Source organism: Poecilia reticulata, chromosome 7 (genome assembly GCF_904066995.2).
Source record: "Poecilia reticulata chromosome 7, P_reticulata-male-v2, whole genome shotgun sequence".
NCBI classification, from domain to species: domain Eukaryota; kingdom Metazoa; phylum Chordata; class Actinopteri; order Cyprinodontiformes; family Poeciliidae; genus Poecilia; species Poecilia reticulata.
The window spans coordinates 12,837,348-12,845,575 of NC_088836.1; the positions used below are offsets into that span (position 1 = coordinate 12,837,348).

Here is an 8,228-nt window from a genome sequence, read left to right on the forward strand (position 1 = left end):
AACACCCTTGGATACTACCGACAAATCACAAGTATTCTGAACTATTAGTTCAGTCGTGTCACGAAAGAGTGATGCATTCTGGTGTAGGAGACACATTAACTCAAGTTAGAGAACAATATTGGATTTTGAGAGGCAGACAGCTTGTAAGACACATTGTATCAAAATGTTACATTTGCAAAAAACTAAAAGTTAAGGCAGCACAACAGATCACTGCTCCCTTACCTCGAGACAGAGTAATAGAATCACCTCCTTTTGAAGTTACTGGTGTAGATTTTGCTGGACCCTTATATGTTAAAACTAAGGACGGGTCTGTAAAATCATATATAGCACTGTTTACATGTGCAGTGACAAGAGCAGTACATTTAGAGTTGGTCTCAGATCAGACTACAGAGAATTTCTTATTGGCCTTAAAGAGATTCATCGCAAGACGAGGTCTATGTAGGGTCATTTACTCCGACAATGCTAGAACATTCAAAAGGGCGGACAAAGATTTAAAAGAGTTGTGGCAAAATATCCAAGGATCGACACTCACAGAGTTTTTCACTGACAAGGGAATCACATGGAAGTTTATTGCTGAGCGAGCAGCTTGGTGGGGGGGATTCTGGGAAAGGCTTGTGAGATCTGTAAAAACATGCTTAAGAAAGGTACTGGGGAAAGCATCCTTGAGCTTTGAGGAGCTCACGACTGTTCTTACTGAGGTTGAGGCAGTGTTGAACTCTAGGCCTCTGTCCTATGTAACTAGTGATGCATTGGAACCCCAGCCACTTACCCCATCTCATTTCCTAGTTGGTAAACGCTTAACTTCCTTGCCACCAAAGATTATTCCTTCACCTCACCTAAATCAGGTACTCACTGCAAACTGTGAACAACTAGGTACACTGCAAAAACTGAAATCTTAGTAAGATTAAATATCTTAAATTAAGGAGATTTTTCTTGTTTTCTTTCTGACAAGATAATTTTTCTCACCAAGAGGGATTTATGTTAGAATATTTTTCTTATTTTAAGTGTTTTTGTACTTAATTATCTCAGTAAGATATAAAAGCTTAATATTAAGAAAATATTACTTATTATGAGTAAATATGTGCTAGAATCTAGAATATCAATATTTACCAATCAAACTTCAAGTCTAGAACTTATTTTATATAAGTAAAAATTTCTTATTTCAAGCACATAAAGCAAAATCACATACTTAATGAAATGTCTTCAGATAATTAAAACAGACTATGTCCAAATGGAATCCTTTGTGTTATTGACAATGAAAAATAAAAACCCCTATGAACTTATACTCTTGTATAAGTTGGCAGAGTGTACTGGAAATTATAATTTAATATTTAAACGGTTGACATTTAACACAACAATTTCAGAGACAATATCAGTTTATATATCAAGATAATTCTTGGCATGTTTCCATCTGCTAAGGACCTTAATCTCATCTTCTTGATGCAAGATGTGGGAGCTCTTACTGACATGTCATAAAATTTCTATTGATGTGTGATTTGAAATGGCTGGTATTCCACACAATGAGATTAGAATCAACAATATTGATTAGCTCAATGTCATGATAAATATTTTAACTTTTGGTTTATATTTGAAATTCTTACTTTATAAGTTATTAATATTAGTTTGAACAATAATTTATTGTTCAAACTAACAATAACAAGTAGTATTTGTTTGATTTAATTATGACATCATACAATCCAAATGGGAAAGCGCCCAAAATGTCAGTGAGATAGTATTAATGTTTGATACAACAGATCTTCTTTCCGATCCGATACCGAGTAAAATTTAAGCTGGTATTGGCAATACAGATCCCATACTTTGAGCAAAGACAGTTAATTTGTTTCTTAATTAAATAAAAAATAAATGTAATCCATATCTTGGCTTCATAAAAAGAACACAATGTACTCTGATGCACTCATTTTAAACTCAGAAGTACATTGAGACAACAATCTCGTTTACTATAAACTATTTTAATTCAGCTGAAATATACAAAACATGTGAAAATCGAGTTGCAAACTAAAAAAAAGAAAATTAGTAAAGTAATAACCCTACTAAACACATCCTTGTTTAATTATTAAAACTACTATAAAATGACAGCTGAAATAGCTCCATGTCACTTTTTTTTATAATCTGTCAACATGTCCATTTCTGAGTGAGTGAGCGTCAGCAGCACGCTGCGCATGGGCATTACGTCCTTACACATTACATACTTACCAAGCGGAAGAAAAAGTAGTTCCCATTAACAACGTTTCATTTAGGCAAGATCTCAATAATTTAGTTACTTTTTAACGTACTCTAGTTAATCTACATTATCTCAAATTACTAAAGTGTTGAAAGTATTGATCCTTGGATCTGACAATAGATTTTAAAGAATTAAGTTCTGGTATCGGAAGAATCGATATTTCAGTATCAATCCGCACATCACTAACGGCAACGCCAGAGATCATTTAACTGCCCTGATTAACGGTTAATTCAGTTGCAACAGCCTAACTAAGCTTTTATCTACTGTACTTTTATAAGATTTTCTTTTGGCAAATTCTCTAATCTCGGTTGGACATGAATGACGATGGAGGACTTTTTTACGTGTATAGACCCTACAGCTGCTGTACTCAGAGGTAAGTTTAAAGTTGTCTGTCTTTCTAAGATAAGCTAACTGAAGCTAGTTAGCATGTCGTGAAATGCCAATTTTCATCCGCGGTTAAAGAGCCGCTCTTGTAAATATGAGCTTTGAACAGTTATTAACCACAATAGCTGTGGCTTAAAAATAATATCGACACGAGTTCTTGGTAGCTTCCATTTTTTAACATAGCTAAGGTGGCTTCTCATTCATAGCTTCTGATTCGGAAAATGGTTAAAGGGCAATTCCGCCTAGTATTTCACGAACTGAGGGTGTTTGATGTGCTGTAATTTAAAAACTTAAATGCAATGAGTCTACAAGGTTAGATATTCCACACTGTTACCAGAATATTTTAAACACTATTTTGATTGGTGAATTTAAGTAGTCCTTGTTTGATTAAATTAAAATAACTTTCTTGTCATCTTGAATTCATGTAATATTGTAATGGAGCACATGAACTAAAATAAGACTTGTTTTATTTTTCAAGTAAACCAAACTGTTGCAATGGTGAAGCCTATGCCAGACACATGTCAATCACGTATTGCACAATCTAAAGAAACTTTGGGAATTGCAAGTGACGGCGTCCTTCACATTCTTGAGGTAAGAAATTTATGATACTGATTCATCATTACACTGATTAGTCCCTAAAACGTGGTTTGTTTTGTGATTGTTTTTCTGTCTGTGCTCCAATTAGCAGATGACCCAACAACTTCAAACAAGACCACTTTTCAGCTCTGTGGTGATCGTGAAACCAACTTTCTACTGGCCATTGGAACCATGCCTGCCCTGATCTTCTGAAAGGAGGACATCATAGCTACTACACTTTTCAGCATCCGTGTGTGGGGCCACTCCTCTCTGTGCTGCTGACACGTCTTGAGAACAGCGTCCGTAACTGAGGCAAGACTTCCACATATAAAAGGCTATGGCTTATTGGAAGAAGTTCATTGCGGGGGAAGCTCCTATTGTTGACATCTAATCCCAAGATTTTTTTTTGCTTTGGACAATTTGGTTTGCTTGACTCTTAGTGCAGCAGATGTGTCAGATCTTCATTGTTCTGTCATTTTACAGGATTGTTTCAGAATCAGATGCCCATCCAGACTTTAAATTCTGACCAGTAGTCATGTTTTATTGTGTTTATGTGAAACTTAAATGTAATAAAGATGTTAAAAGTAATTGAACTTATGTCTTCATTTCAGCAAGCCAATAACATCTCTTGTTCCAGTATTCACAGGATCAATTTTTGGATGTTTGTCTTAGCATAAGAACCTTGAGTAAAGCTGTGACAAAATATATATTTTAATCCTATGCAACAATAAAAATAAACTAGATTTAGGTATATCACTGCAAAAAGTCCCCTTTCAAAAACAAGAAAAAAAAAGTACAAAAATAGGGTATAATTTTCTTAAAATAAGAAAAATTATCTGCCAACAGAACAAGAAAATTTATCTTGTCAAGATTTTCCAAAACAAAAAATATCTAACCAAGATAAACCTACAAATATCTTAAAATTAGTGTATTTGTACTTAAAACAAGCCAATTTTACTAATACAAATAGAATATATGAGATTTATTTTCTTAATACATAGAACATTTTCCTTAAAATAAGAAAATTTTACGCTATTTCAAGAAATTCAGTGTCAAGTAACATTTTCTTTACTTGAGATAATTTTTCTTAAAATAAGATAATATATCTTACTCGTATAAGTAAAATTGGCTTGTTTTAAGTACAAATACACTCATTTTAAGATATTGTAGGTTTATCTTGGTTAGATATTTTTTCTTGTTTTAGAAAATCTTGACAAGATAAATTTTCTTGTTCTGTTGGCAGATAATTTTTCTTATTTTAAGAAAATTATACCCTATTTTTGTACTTTTTTTTCTTGTTTTTGAAAGGGGACTTTTTGCAGTGTAGAAGGTGGAAATACCAACAGAAACTTTTGATAGGCTTTTGCAAACGCTGGCGCAGAGATTATTTGATGGACTTGAAATCAGCCCACAGGGTGAACAGTCCTACTCCAACACTACTTAAAGTAGGAGATGTAGTTCTCTTGGGAGAGGACAATACACACAGACAGACATGGAAAATGGGTAGAATCGTAGAGGTCTTTCCAGGCAGGGATGGTCTCATACGTTCATGCAATGTTCGTACTTCGACTGGTGGCTTGTTACACAGGCCTATTCAGTTATTGTATCCTTTAGAGGTATTTTAAATGAAAGGTAAATCTTATACACATGAACAGTTGTTCATCGGGCGGGAGGATGTTGTGACTTTTTTACACTTATATGTTGTTCAGTATGATAAGTGACTGATTTACAATTATATGTTAAGCATAGATTACATGATTATTATTAATTGAATTGAACATGATTGTATATAATTACAAGGATGAAGTGAAATATATTTAAGTGCAAGACATGATTTATTTGAATAGAAGAAGTCTTTTATTTTGAAGAATGCTTAAGTATCTGGTTCTGTTTTGTCACTATCTTGCTTTGTTGATATTTTGGTTGGCTTGGTTACGAACAGCTGTTGCCGTTATCAGCTGTCGCCTTTTTCTCTCTTCAATAAAGGAACTGAACAGAAAGGTTCAGTAAAAGACATACGAGCCTCCGTTTTGTTTGAAGAAGCTTCACTCCGTAACAATATTTGTTACCTTTTGTCCTCCGATTCTTAGTTTTTAAATAAGTCCGAATAGCCATGCTGCACGAACAAATGCAGGTCTGTTCGTGAAGATAAACATGAATATATGAATAAGTGACGTAAGGGATCGCACCTTTTTATTTTCAGTTGGCCTGTCATGATTGGTTGATTTGTATGACTGACCAATGGAGATAGGAAAAAAAGAAAAGAAAGTTTTGGCCACTCTGAGGTTTAAAAAAAAAAAAAAAGGGCGGGCAAGGCTGACTCTGAGGGGGGGCAATGCCCCCCCAATGCCAGCCCATGCCGCCGGGCCCGGGGCGACCGCAGGAGGGGCAACTCCTCCGCCCCCCATCCCGCAGGGCGCCAAAGGCAGCCCATGTCGCCGGGCCTGGCGCGACTGCAGGAGGGGCAACTCCTCCGCCCCCCATCCTGCAGAGCGCCAGTTCTTTGTCGTCTTGTGTGGGAACACTGAACCTTCAAGACAGGAAGGAGAAACTCCTGAGAACCTGTCTAACTGGTTCGTTCTGCAAGACGAAAAGAAGTTTAGTGACCAAATGATGGTAGAATACCTACATTCAAGGACTCTGGTTCAGTCCTTCATTGACGTCAATCTGTGACGTGTGATTCGGGCTTTGAATATGCTTCCTGAGGATCACGTCATCAATGACGAGCTGACTTGAATGTTGCTCCTGTTCCTTTTTAATCTTGTTGTGTACAACTTGTCAAAGTGAAACATCTCAAATAAAATAAACTTTTACCAGCTTTATATGAGCTGATGATGAACTCGCTCCCTTACTAAGAGAGAGAGAACATTTATATCTGATGAATTTTAAGGTTTACAGAAATTGACACGAAAAAGACCAAATTATTACAGGGACCAACATTCATACACAGTCTAAAAATACTGTGAGGTAAATGTGAATATCTATATCCTCATATCTACATTATATAGCTACATCACATGTCATGTTGCTATTAAAGCTTAGTCACATGACACAGATTGCCCTCAGTAAAAGCAATAACCTGATAATGATCTGCCTCTGATTGTTCTCATTTACATACAGGCAGGGGTGAAAGTAGTTTTAAAATCTTGGGGGTACGATGACAAAAATAAATAAATATATATAGCTTTGGAGCTTCTGTGCTGATTAACGTTTTTGCAAAGCGATAAAAGCTGAGTAGCTCTTGAATTGCTACAAAATAAGGCTGTATTTCCCTCAGCCCACTGGCTGCAATGTTGACACCTTGAGATGCCACGAGACCTAAATTCTGAACATCATGGCATGGAGTGCATCCCACTTTCCCATGTCTGGCATATAACCATTAATTTTAGCTTTTCAACTGGTTATATTGATCCTGTGTCCTGAAAGAGGAATAATCAGTAATTCAGAATCATGACCTGTTTGTTCTGAAGATCCTTCAGCTTCCATTTCATCTTCCTAACATGGCGCCTCCTCACACCGACTCTCATACTGATTGATAGGAGGAACCACAGAGCTCTGTTAAGTTAAAGCTCATCTTCTGAAGTTGGGATATTTTTCCTCCAACAGGTTCCAGAAGTATCACCTCAAACCAGATGTTGCACTGGATTTTATGTCACTGTCATTTGTGAATGTTAGCTTCTCATTTTCAACAGTGGAGCTCTAAAGGTTGAAAAAGGTTATCATTAAGTCTCATCAACATTTCCACTAAATAAGAGGGAAAAAAATTGTTTGATGAAGGAAAAGACTCAAACTCTGAGCCCGACAGCATCAAACTATTTTTTTATATTAGACAATTAAATTAATTTCACATAATTATCACGGTAGAAGCCATTTGTTTGTTAAATACTTAATGAAACATATTTACCGTGTTTGATGTTTGTTGTAAATGATGGATACTCACACAGAACGAGGTAATTAGTCCAAGTTGTCGTTATTGAACGCTCAGAAACTACAGCGGCTGTGATGCACCAAGGCAAAGGTAAATGATGGAGAAAGACGACAATGGCAGGAATTCTGGTCACAGTATGAATCGGCCATTCACAGAAATGATGGACTATGTAAAACGGACACGTTCACTTACCTGAGCTCCTACCTGACTGGAGCAGCTGCTCGGACTATTGCAGGACTGACAATGACAGATGTCAACTACGACGCTGCAACAGAATTACTCCAAAATCGTTTTGGGAGGAAGGATATGTGATAAGTGCTCATATGTCCAAATTACTGAACTTGACACCTGTGAGAAATCCTCTGATGTTGCAGCTTTGAGGCAGTTATATGATGAATGTGAAATCCAGATACGTAGCTTGGAGTCTCTTGAAGTGCAAAGTGATACTTACGGCTGTCTGCTATGTCCAGTGTTGCTACAGCTTATTCCAGAAGACATAGCACTTGCTTATACACGGCAACAAAACTCAACCAATGATGGAAAGTCCCAGAATTGATTCGGTTTCTGCAAAATGAAGTGCAAAGCAGAGAACGGGCGCTTCAGCTTACCAGACCAAGCCACACATGGAAGAGCCCGAGCCCACAACACAAGCATATGGGTAAGCCATCCTATGCCTGTGAACAACCTAGAAAGTGGAGCGTCCCATCAGCGACTGCTTTGCACACAGCCAGCGTCGTGCCGCGAACCTGTGTGTTTTGTGACAGTATGACCATAAACCAGAGAACTGTCCTGACTTCACAATAAGTGCACGCAGGGAGAAGCTGAAAAGGCTTGGACGGTGTTTTGTCTGCCTGGGTCCAAAACATATTGCGAAATACTGCAGAGTGAAGAATTTGTGCAGGCAGTACAATCGAAAACACCACTTGTCAGTGTGCGAACAATCTGCACCTAAACCAGAAGTCGCCAGTACCAGCAATAGTGAAAATGCAGAGGCTGTGTCTTCGTTGACCAGCTCAGTCAAAGTGAAGACTAATACCCAGAAACAGTATTGCTCCAAATGGGTAAGGCATGGGCTGTAGGACCAAAAGAGAGAAAAAC

General features: G+C 37.1%; 1 long non-coding RNA gene across 1 annotated transcript; it reads left to right on the plus strand.

Moving 5' to 3' along the window:
- The first annotated feature begins 873 nt into the window (after positions 1-873).
- On the plus strand, positions 874-3,790 carry LOC145552216 (uncharacterized). The gene is made up of 2 exons (XR_014088178.1): positions 874-2,615; positions 3,105-3,790. It is a non-coding gene; the product is annotated as an uncharacterized LOC145552216 (long non-coding RNA).
- Positions 3,791-8,228: the final 4,438 nt, after the last annotated feature.